This window comes from Nilaparvata lugens, chromosome 1, assembly GCF_014356525.2.
Source record: "Nilaparvata lugens isolate BPH chromosome 1, ASM1435652v1, whole genome shotgun sequence".
Taxonomy (NCBI): Eukaryota; Metazoa; Arthropoda; class Insecta; order Hemiptera; family Delphacidae; genus Nilaparvata; species Nilaparvata lugens.
This window is the reverse complement of record NC_052504.1, coordinates 5,829,887-5,843,417: the sequence shown is the minus strand read 5'-3', so window position 1 is coordinate 5,843,417 and position 13,531 is coordinate 5,829,887.

The following is a 13,531-nucleotide window of genomic DNA, read 5'->3' as shown; positions in this document are numbered from 1 at the left end:
GTATTAATTCACATTTTTAATCAAATCAAATCAAATTCCATTTATTGCCAAAGACAAATTACAATTTGTAATATGCCACGTCATAAAAAATGATTCAAATATTACAAGTAATCATTGAGTAATTGCTCATCAATCGATAGAGTTGCCAGGGGAACAGTCAAGTTCAGTAATCATGTAATTTCGAATCCTTTGGCTACAAACAGTACTTCGTTTGGGCAAATTACGCAGCAGCTTGTCTCTGATTGGTCGAGACTGAATTCAATTGAGCGCAAGGGTGACGGGAGGTAGGTAGATAGGGGGGTGGTGGAAGCTGCAGGATTCCCGGGTCCTGCAATCGAGGGGGAAGCAGGTCTGGTAGCATTCAGCCAACCGGGACTCTGGAATCTGGATGAGGGATGCGGGATGCGGGTTTCAGGGCATCCGCGCAAGTGGCACTCTCCCTGCCAGCTTCTGCTACATTGATCCGAAACCCCTACCACCACTCGCTACTCTCCCACCCCGTCACAAAACTCCTTTTCCATGTAAATTTGATGCTGAACAGCTTTCCACCGTGCGATGAAGACTCAAACGAGGCTGAAATCATCCCATCAATTGATCATACTATACTATTTTATTTCAAGAATAAAATATATTTCAATTCAGAGTCCAATCATCATTACATGACAAGACATTCCCGCTTTCATCACTCGGGGTCTTCAACGAAACACCCGTTCAGCCTGTGATAGGAATATATCATACCTATGCCACATTATTATGAATAACATTCCTCAAGAAATAAGTCAGCCGGGCGCATGTAGTTTCTCAAAATATAAATCAATAATTACAAATTGGATAAAAACGCTGAATGAAGATCAATGTGAACGGCTACTTCAATCTATTTATCAATAGGATATTGGTTACTTCTAATGTTTGAATATTCTCTTTGTCCCAATAATATATCTTTTTGCCTAGCGGTTCACCTTGTTATGACCAACGTGTCTGTGGTCTGTGGTGTGTGTGTGTGTGTGTGTGTGTGTGTGTGTGTGTGTGTGTGTGTGGTGTGTGTGTGTGTTGTGTGTGTGTGTGTGTGTGTGTGTGTGTGTGTGTGTGTGTGTGTGTGTGTGTGTATGTGGTGTGTGTGTGTGTGTGGTGTGTGTGTGTGTGTGTGTGTGTGGTGTGTGTGTGTGTGTATGTGGTGTGTGTGTGTGTGTGTGTGTGTGTGTGTGTGTGTGTGTGTGTGTGTGTGTGTGCGATTATGAAATTGAAAAAACTTATTTCTCTTAAGTTCAATCAGGAAAAAAATGTATACTTCAATCACACAGTACTGGACTCATTGACCCACGAACAGGCCAAATAGGTCTATGTGGGCTCTCATATTTCATTAAATAGAGTGAATCCACTTGGGATACGTGCAATAAGATAAGTTATACCACAATAAAATATGCTAAAACATTGTTGAACTGGATTAAACTAGGAATATTATTATCATAATATAATATAGATATATATGATAGGGAATAGGATAAGGTATTAATAGTATTATTTGTATTACATATCTCAAGTTGTGTATTTGCTCTGTTGAAATATTATTGTAAATTGTGTAAATTTTGCTGAAATAAATTCAATTCACTTCACTTCACTTCACTTCACTTCATACTTACAATATTGATCATACTGTTACTAATCACAATATTGATAATACTGTACTAATCACAATATTGATCACTATTGATCGATACAGTTGAACATACTGAGATGTAAAGATGAGATTGAGAAATGCTTAAATTATAGTCTATAATTTTGCATATATTAAGTAGTCTTAAAACCCTTACAGTCTTAAATTTTACAATCATAAGAAAACAAAGATATTGTCAAATTTCACTAAACATTTATTAAAAACTTTAAAACAGAACCATGGTTTCACATTGAATATTTACAATATCTTTGTTTTCTTATTACAGTATGGGGAGATTTCACAACATCAACATCAATTATTCTACTAATTTTATTAAATTTTACATGGTTTTAAAATTCACATAATCTTACTATAAATGTGCAATTTCTATAGTCAGCATTGTTTGAATGGCATACATTGGCGTTATTTCATAAGGAACTAGCCGTCAGGCTCGCTTCGCTCGTCATATCCGTCTAGCTAGGGGGCTCCGCCCCCTGGACCCCCGACTGGATCGTCCAAATATGAGATCAGCGGGCCCGCTTAGCTCGCCAAAAACGCAGATTTTGGGCGTATCCTTGGCGTTACTTCAAATTCCTTCTAACACAACATTATTACACCCTAGCTTAGCTTCTGTACTAAATTTGAACATTTTATATTCATTTGTTCTCGATAAATCTGAGAAAAAGCAAAAAACGCTGGAAAAACGCTAATTTTGGGCGTATCTTTGATGTTATTGCAAATTTCTTCTAATACAACATTATTACACCCTAGCTGAGCTTCTGTACTAAATTTGAACATTTTCTGTTCATTTGTTCTCGAAAAAGCTGAGAAAACGCTAAAAAACGTTGGAAAAACGCAGATTTTGGGCGTATCTTTGGAAATTTTCCCAAATCCGTTCTTAGTGCGCCTCTAGAGGGCCAACTGAACATACCTACCAAATTTGAACGTTTTTGGTACGGTTTTTAGTTCTGCGAGTGAGTGAGTCAGTCAGTGAGTGAGTGCCATTTCGCTTTTATATAAATAGATGATGACAGTTGACAGCGTATCCAACTAGCAGGAATATTTTTATAGCACTATTTTCCGGTGTTGTCCATTTTTTAACATGGCATTTATTGGAGGAGGTTGTGCCTCTACAGTATCACACTTAGATACCAACATTACCGTACATGTAATTTGTAATTATTATATTCAACGACAATTTTATTTTCTTATGTTCTTTCAATGTTGTATGCTCAAGAAGGACGAAGATATGAGTCAATTTCGTTGGCCAAAATTTGAAGGAGATTGGTGTAAGCCTTTTCTATACAATCTCTGTTGTAGGCCCATCATGCTATCAATTTTTACAACAAATAAGCTTATTTTATTTGCTTATCGTCTATCAATGTTGTATGCTCAAAAAAGACAAAGATGTGAGTTAATTTCGTTTGCTAAAATTTTAAGAAGATTGGTCAAACAAAGCCTCTTCTATACACACTGTTTTGTAGGCCTATCATGCTATCAATTTTGACACCTAATTAGTGTTGATATACGTAAATTCGTCACAAATTAAAAGTTTGTTATCAATTTTATCTTCGAACTTTCTCACTCACACATGTTCCTGACAAGCCTGTTTCATGCCTCTTTAGATTCGCTACAGTCACAGTCAATCTAAACTTAGCTGGTTAAAGTGACGACAAAAATAAGACAATGATCGTGGGAAACGATCTTTGGGTCCGAGCTTGTCACCGTAACGAAATCGAGCAGGCTCCAGGCCCAAAAAGATCTATTGTGCTAAGGGCACACTCTGTATGGTTTGTTGAATCATTCAGATGTCTTTAGTGCTACAATATTGTGACAAAGCCCCAAGTCGTTCGAATCAAAACTACAGGTTAATAGTATTCAAGGAAGTGGAATTTGTGTTTGAGATAAACCATTAACTTAGAAGAACAATATTGTTGTACATTTGATAGAAATGTTGATAATCCTCTTTTGTGTCTTCACATCCGAAGTCAAAAACGTTGTTCTTCTAGACAGTTCTCTAGTTTTTCATAGAATTCTTAGTTCTTCAATCATCAGATGGCTTGGTCCTTCAAAATCTTTTTAGATTTTGATCTGAGGATTATGATCATCCAAGTATTAGATTCTGATAAACGTCTCATGATCAAATTTATTTCTGTAACGATCTCAATAATTACAGTTAAATTACTGCAAGGATCGATGATAAAATGTAACTCATTCAAGCGAAACTTCCATGGATTTTCTCCATCCCAACATTTTTCCAACACACTATGAATCAATGATTATTTGTTTTAGACAAGCAAATTAGCTGATGATTGAGTTTAGAATAATTTTATTCTCTTCAAGAAGGCAGAGATGATTTTTTGAAAAATCTATCTCGATGAGACAAGATTTATGATGTAAGTGTCTCACAATAAAATTCAATATCTTCAGCTGAATGCATACTCCACAAACAATGAAATATTGTCCACAAAAATCAAGGCGAGAACTTTATTATTTGTTACATCATTGCGCAATAATTTATTACACCGAAGTACAACTGTAATCTAAAAAATTTCGAGTAGCTACCAGATTCATTCTAATCTGGAGCTCCTTACTTATTTTATCGTCTCCACGCTCATATTAATCAGTTATTATAAAATCAGTATTTTCTTTACAAGTGGAAGAGTCATAAAATTAATCCTGAAAATCCCCTTATCATACAAAACAACACCGAAACAAAAATCTGTAAAAATCACTTCAGAACGATTGTGGCGTATTATTGAAACTGTGATTGAAAGACCTCCAACTTCGAACGATTAAGTCTGGGAGAACAGTAATTGTTTATGAGATAAAATCAAATTTAGTATAGTTTCGAGTCAAATCTCAGTGTTGAATGAATGAAGTGAGGATTCCGAATAGGGAGATCAAATCAAATCGAATTGGTTTTTATTATCCATGATAACAGGGTACAAAGAATTCAAATCATACAACAACGTTACATCTACTGCAAACAAATAATCACAATAAAACTTACAGATGAAATTAAATAATCAATCGTAATAACTAAATCTAACTGCAATAATATATCGTAGTTACAGAAAATACATCATTTTTTTAATAAACTTCATGAAAACTCTCCACAAAGGCGAAGCCTGTGTGTGGAAGAGGGTAATAGATGAGACGATCGTTATCTTCAGGAACAATTTGTTGATCAATCATTGTTTCCATTTATGAAAATGGCTTCCCAATTTGGCATCCACTGGTTAAACGCGACGTTAATTATTAATTAAAAAAAAAAAAAAAAAAACTGATCTAATGAAGTGGGTTCAGATCCCTTCCTATTCAATAATACAATTCTCTTTAAACTGCCCGAACTGTGACAGGAAAACTGTATTATAAAACAAGAACAAAATCTATCCCCTTCACCAGAACAGCCGGACTTTACTCACAGTCCTAACGAACGAGCTCACACACCACCCACAAAAGTAAAATTTTGGGTATTAATATATAACTCAGTCAATGCCAAACATGAAGCCATTTCAAATACATATTTTTATCAGTCGCACAAGCGAGCACGTTTGTTATCAAAAACAAAAGAGAAGCTACAATAATTTTGATAACAAATGAAATAAACAATCTTTCTGTCGATGACAAAAATTGTTCAAAGACAAAAACACTGTTCATTAAACTTTTCTAAATTAAAACTCTAAAATCCTGATCAATATGATTCATATATATGTCCCATATGACCAGGTGACAAATATATATTTGTACTAGCCGTCAGACTCGCTTCGCTCGCCATATCCGTCTAGCCAGGGGGCTCCGCCCCCTGGATCCCCGACTGGATCGTCCAAGAATGAGATCAGCAAGCTCGCTTCGCTAGCCTGCTTTTTTCATTTGAGCATTTTTATCATATGTTAGGACGATCCAGTCGGGGGTCCAGACTAAACGGATATGGCGAGCGAAGCGAACCTGACGGCTAGTAATATAATATTCCCAGGATTGAAGTAGCAGTGCCCAATCAATTTTTCCGCGATAAATGCATTTAAATCTTCAACTTGGTGCCAACCCAACAAAGTCTACTCAACTTAATGCCAACCTGACAAAATTATTAATTCAGTTGCCAGTTAACAACTGTTTCGAAGAGGTACTCTATCTAGATTATAGTTCTATAGTAACATATGATATAGAAATTTCAATAATTATAATTAAGAGATTGGGAGAAGAAGAATATACATGCTAAAAGACGAACTTTAAAACCTTAAAAACAACCCTTAGAGTTGAAATATTGCCAAAAGATTTCTTAGTGCGCCTCTAAAGGGCCAACTGAACATACCTACCAAATTTGAACGTTTTTGGACTGGTAGATTTTTAGTTCTGCGAGTGAGTGAGTGAGTGAGTGAGTGAGTGAGTGAGTCAGTCAGTGAGTGAGTGCCATTTCGCTTTTATATATATAGATAGATATCGCTGTCATTTCTGTGGTGCTAACATTGTTTTATTTTTATTGTAAAGTGTATTATTATTTTATGATGTAGGCTACCACTGTGATTGCTTGTAAGACTTGTGAAATAAATTACTTTTTGAATTGAATTTGAATTGAATTGATCATCCAAGTATTAGATTCTGATAAACGTCTTATGATCAAATTTATTTCTGTAACGATCTCAATAATTACAGTTAAATTACTGCAATGATCGATGATAAAATGTAACTCATTTAAGCGAAACTTCCATGGATTTTCTCCATCCCAACATTTTTCCAACCCACTATGAATCAATGATTATTTGTTTTAGAAAAGCAAATTAGCTGATGATTGAGTTTAGAATAATTTTATTCTCTTTACAATAAGGCAGAGATGATTTTTTGAAAACTTCTCTCGATGAGACAAGATTTATGATGTAAGTGTCTCACAATAAAACTCGATATCTTCAGCTAAATGCATACTCCACAAACAATGGAATATTGTCCACAAAAATCAAGACAAGAACTTCATTATTTGTTACACTATTGCGCAATAATTTATTACACCGAAGTACAACTGTAATCTAAAAAATTTCGAGTAGCTACCAGATTCATTCTAATCTGGAGCTCCTTACTTATTTTATCGTCTCCACGCTCATATTAATCAGTTATTATAAAATCAGTATTCTCTTTACAAGTGGAAGAGTCATAAAATTAATCTAGAAAATCCCCTTATCATACAAAACAACACCGAAACAAAAATCTGTAAAAATCACTTCAGAACGATTGTGGAGTATTATTGAAACTCTGATTGAAAGACCTCCAACTTCGAACGATTAAGTCTGGGAGAACAGTAATTGTTTATGAGATAAAATTAAATTTAGTATAGTTTTGAGTCAATCTCAGTGTTGAATGAATGAAGTGAGGATTCCGAATAGGGAGATCAAATCAAATCAAATTGGTTTTTATTATCCAGGATAACAGGGTACAAAAAATTCAAATCATACAACAACGTTACATCTACTGCAAACAAATAATCACAATAAAACTTACAGATGAAATTAAATAATCAATCGTAATAACTAAATCTAACTGCAATAATATATCGTAGTTACAGAAAATACAACATTATTTTTTTATTAAACTTCATGAAAACCCTCCACAAAGGCAAAGTCTGTGTGTGGAGGAGGATAATCGATGAGACGATCGTTATGTTCAGGAACAATCATTGTTGATCAATCATTGTTTCCATTTTTCAAAATCGATTTAATTAAATCGGTACATTATATATATGCCTATGGCACACTCGGCCACCATACGATATCATAGAAACAAAATTAATGATCTCAATTATTCACATGAATAAGCTTGGTCTGTTGATATATCTTCAAAATGTCAATGCTGATACTTATGAATGAAAATTCCAAATAAATTTCTCAAAATCAAGCGATTTACTCGTAGCTTATTTGGAGAAGTTGATTACCTCACCTTCTACTGCAGAAAACACCAATGGAAATACAATAAAATTATTGGAACTATGGATTTTGTTGCTGTGTAGTCTACTTAGCTACTGCTACTAGTAATATTAATTTCAGTACAACTGCTTATCTGGTTTTTCTCAACTTTCTTTCACAAAATTTCCATAACAACCAATTCATGTAATCTATGCAATTTGTGGAAAGTCATTATCGCAACCATAGTTGAAGCCAATTGTTCAAAATCGATGACTGCCAGCACTTAGTAGAAACTGAGATGGTGCACCAGGCCTAATATTTACGGCCCTTGGTTGGCAATAGTGACATTCACACTAAAGTTCTCAACTGAGATCTCAACAAATACGGCAATTTATAGCCAATTCCTTAGAAAGCATAGCAACATTTTACTTGTCTTCAAAAAATATTGACCACTTTTTTGTAGAAAACTATTATTTGTGAACAATATTTTGTTGAGTACTCTAGTGTAAACATGCCTTTAGTTGATCTATTAAATATCACTTCATCACAAATAGAATCTCAGGAAGTGAAAGTGCAAATTCTTAGTGTGAAAACCTGAAGAACTCAATATTTAACCTTTAAACTTGAGTGTTAAAGGAAATGACATTGGGTAATATGGCGAGGCAGAACATCCGAAATGATCTCTCTGCCGATGAAAGCCATATGAATAAATAATAAATATTTGATTCGATATATTTATCCGCTAATCAGAAATAACAGTTCAAAAACTATTTATGCAATCTATACAGTGTTCTAAAACATTGAGAGTGTTGAGAATTTCATGGATGGACAGAGTGACCAACAAAGCTGTATTGGAGCGAATGGATAAGGATTTGGAAGTGATGAACATCATCAAGAGCAGGAAGCTTGCATATTTTGGCCATATAATGCGTAATGAAGAAAAATACGGCCTGCTGAAATCCGTTCTCCAAAGAAAGATCTATGGCAGAAGAGGACCAGGAAGAAGGAGAATATCATGGCTGAAAAACCTGCGTACCTGGTTCTCCAAAACTACAACAGAACTTTTCAGGATGGCTGTAAATAAGATATCCATAGTCAGACTGATCGCCAATATTCGGAACGAATAGGCACTAGCAGAAGAAGAAGAAAACATTGTACAAGCGATCAACTTTCTATAAAAGCAGAGGAAGCTGCATAGAACCAGGTTAACACTTGAATTCCGAATAATTGAACTTTCAAAATATATAAATGACTGAATACGAGTAAATTAACAGGAGTATCATCATAAACAATGGGGTTCTAAACTCATGAGAGTGTAAGATATATCAGACTCTACACAAAGTATGCAAAAATTTTATATAAATAGAAATATAAATCTGAGTACCCTTTTCAAATAATTTTGTCACGTCATGTTAATAATTAAAAAATGGCACTCAGATTTATATTTTTATTTGTATTAAAAAGTAGCCCTTAAGAAGAAAAAATATATTATTTGTTCTACACCATTGTACAAGTGGACAACTTTCTACAAAAGTGGAGGAAACTGTATGAAATCAGGCTTCAACCTGAACTCCGAATGATAAAAATTTAAAAATATACTTGTCTGAAATATGAGTACTAACAGGAGTATCATTATAAATAACGGGTTTCTAAACTTATGAGAATGTAAGATTCTACACAAAGTCTGAACGAATGTTATATATTTGTTTAATGTTGATGTACTGATATTTACTATTGTCAGATCGAATATTTCATTCTGTTTCTGAAGAGAGCTCATCAGAAATGTGATAATAAGAAATATAATTCAGACATGATGATGCAGACTGATAAGCTCAACTCCCTACTATATATATCTACTGATATTCCTACTCCCTAGTATCTGAGTGAACAATAATTAATTGTTTGCTAATACAAACCAGTGCGAATACAAATATGAATCATGGACAGTTTTCTACTTTCGGATAAATTATCACATTTTGATCAAAAATTGTTAGTGAGACTAGGGTAAACAACATGTACATCTATCTCTCTTCCTTATCAATCGACGGATTGAGGCAATCTGGAGCCTACCAACCTCATAAAAATAACTTGGCAGATGCCACACTACTTTGGTTTTGGTATTAGTGTAGTGTTTACACAGGTTATCGCAAACACGGCAGCCAAATGGAACATAACTAGCAATTTCCATTAGCTGACATCTGCATCAAGGATTTGAGCACATAGGAGCATACTGTAACTTGAACAGATGGTACAAACATATTGGGTCATATTCCACTTCCATGTTAACTTCGGATACCAATTATCAATATCGCATATTTTCAAGTACAGTGGAAGGTCGATTAGGCTTGCCATTTTCACACCAAGTGATACCATAGAGACAAGATTAGACTTTTTTGGGTTTGAAAATTAGTCTCTTTTAATCGTTTAGTTTGAAGATTCAGTGCCGGTTGTACAAAAGCCGGTTAAATTTTAATCGTGATTAATTTCACGAGAACCAATCAGAGAAGCCGTCTTTTTTAAGAACGCCGTCTTTTCACGAGAACCAATCAGAGAAGCCGTCTTTTCGAGAACGCCTTTTCTGATTGGTTCTTGTGGGATTAATCACGGTTAAATTTTAACCGGCTTTTGTGCAACCGGTACTCAGTCTTGAATAATTATTCGTCTGTTATGATACTTACAAAAGCCTTCATGGATCATTTTTTCACTTTTGTTCTAATTATTTGAGATAATATTTATCTTCTGTTGTACATTACCATATGAAAATTAATCGAATTCATGTTATAAAAATAGAAAATGAACAAAGAACTTAATAACTCAACTATTGCAGCCCTTCTTAAAATTTTACAATGTATTCGTCATATTCGTCATATTCGTCATATTATGTTTCTAATTTTTAAACTTTCTTATAATTAATTTATAAATTTTGGATGATGAGATAATGCGCAATTACAATCTTATCCAATATCCAATGGAATAAATCTAAACTGAAACATATTAAAAAATACTACATCCTAGTAGAATTGAGAAAAGTGGATATATCATGAGAATAATACTAATATAACACAATAATATTATGGTAAATGGTAAGTCAATTTTTATCTGGAACACATATAAACATTTCCATTCTAATTAGTTTTTATGTTTTATTGAGAATGTCAGTCTTATTAGAATAGCTTGAAGTCCATTGTCAAGGACAATGAAGCTTATTGTGCTAAAATAGTCATACTGCAGAAGATGAAGAATGATTATTGGCTGAGAACTGAGGTGCTTAAACCAATCACTGAAACAAATAAAAATGATTCACTAATTCCAAAGTTTCATTAAATATGATTATTCCGATAATCATCGAACTTTACCAGAGAACAACACCAATCTACAAGAAATTGATCTGATACAGTCAAGATAAAACATATTTTACAATAAATCAGGCCTTATGATGGAGTTGAAAATGAAGCTACCTATAATACCAGGAGTTGATAATGCATTTTACCATGAAAACGTGATCAAAAATTTCTGAGAAGATTTAGATTTAGTTTTGCCTCAACATGTCAACTGATGCCAACACAACAGAAATTCAATTCTTTCAACGAAAAAAGGTTGTTGAACCTGGGTTGGTTCCGAGTTAGATCCCTTTTGAAATAGTTGTATGCGAAAATGTGTAAAGTGGTGCCAGACAAATAAGGAACCAAACCCATTACGTTGAGGAATACAAGAGACCTGGGAATACAATGTACTCTTCCCCTTTATACTTCCCGGCAAATAGCTTAAAACACAGTTCATCAACCTGCAGTTTCTTTACAATTGCCTCATCGAGTAGAGTTCGAAGACCTCTAAACTTCAAGGGTTTCTGAAAACCTTGTTGGATTTCAATCCATCAGCACTATTGTGCAATGCTTTCAGGACTTCAGCCTTTTCTGCAGGCATTCTTTCACGTTTTCCTACCAAAAAGGTTATCACAAGATGCTAATATAAAAGAAAGCTTGTAGCTTTCTTTACTCTTCATTCTGTCACCCATGTGAATGACCCCTCACACCGGATTTTGTCTTCGTCATTTGAAAAATTACCTCGAAAAGTGAAGGACGGAACGTTTCCTGCAAAATTCCTTGAAGATTTTACTATTTTCAACTTGATCGAACCCAAATTTATGGTTGAATTCCAATCAAATTGCGAGTCTTTTTTCAATTTGGAATAAAAATATGTGGCAACGGTTTGACTCAGTGGTTGCGCTGATAAGCTATCGCTTAGATAAGTTAAGAATCATGCGCCTGATATACCTGTTGGAAGGGTGACCGACCGCTTGAGCCAACTCTTCTGAAAATGATTCATGAGTCGTAAAATTGCTTCCCGGTGGTTCGGAACCCAACTAAAATTGTAGGTCTATTCATCTCTCATTATCATTTGATCATCTGCCTCATTACCCACGCACAAGCATAGAGCTCATGTGGGCAAAAATGATTGAATAGTAGTACAGATTTTTAGCTGTAATGAGGGTCAGACTTTTCGTCCCTAGGAACTACTAGTAGTTCTGTGAACAATAGATGTAAAATGATGGAAAGTAGACCTAGCGCTCAGTAAGTTACATTGACCTGTTGTCATGTTTTCTCAAAAATTAATTAATAATTTATCAATTTATAATGTCTAGAAAAAATCCTAAATAAACATAGAGCTTTCTGTCCTATCGTACCGTGACGTGTCGTCCCGGAATTTGAGTGTGAGCGCTGTTATCAGGTCTGACTGCAACTGTCTACAACGTTGATGGAAAGATGCATTTTCAAGATGTTCGATGTTTTTGAACGGGTAGTATTAAAGTCAACTGTCTACTAACGTTGATGGAAAGATACATTTTCAAGATGTTCGATGTTTTTGAACGGGTAGTCTACTAGACAGCTGATTTATGATGAATAAATTTCTGATTTTTACCCCAATATTGGCGTATGAAGGAGGCTCCTTTTTCCTTTCTATCATCCTTGAAATGCAAAATTTCCAAAAACCGACGCGCAATTTGAAAAGGAACATACCTGTCAAATTTCATGAAGAACTATTACCGCGTTTCGCTTTAAATGCGCAATGTATAAACATATAAACATTTAAACATTAAGAGAAATGCCAAACCGTCGACTTGAATCTTAGACCTCACTTCTCTCGGTCAATTAACAGAATTTTTGCCCCTTGTAAAATTATTTATGAAAACTTCACGATTTTCATTAAGCATTAATTATAACAGCTTTTTATAATGATGATGTAATAGAACACAGCGTTCTATTTGAATAAATTATAGCGATCGCTGTCGACTCGACATCACTACTCTTACATTGGTTAGCTATACTCTAATCCATATAACTTTCGACTTTGACTTAATTGTAATTCCTATCTTATACGTGTTACACCAAGTCGGGAGTTACATCAAATAGAGTACCTATATAGAAATTAGTTGGATCTGCTTTTACTCAACTATCATTGGCTGTTCCTGTTGTAACGAAATTGCAATACACTCATTGGTAAGCTTGTGATTGGTTAAATTTCCTCTTACTCAAATTCCATTGCCTGTCGCCATGACAACGAAATCGGTACTCTATAATAATTGGTTAGCTTGTTATTGGTCGAATTCTAGATTATTCAACTCCCATTGACTGTTGTCGTGATAGTAGAATCGCTATTGGTTGGCTCCTGGTTGATTGAATTCTCCTTTCAGCCGTTATTGTCACTACTGGATTGTTGACATCTAATTAATTCGAATAGGAATTTGAAAGGCAAAAATGCTAGCAAAAATAGAGCAGCAGAGGACCGAAGCTTCTAAGCTCCACTACAATAGCCTACGATTGATTGTACCAAAAATCTTGTGAGACTTGGCGTGTGATAACAGAAAAGGGCTAATTTCAGGATTCAGAAGATCTGTGGAAAGCTACAATGAAAATGCAAAAACTGTCATATTTTCAAGAAGATTGCGTTGCACAGTAGCATGACCAATGATTTTCTTCGATAA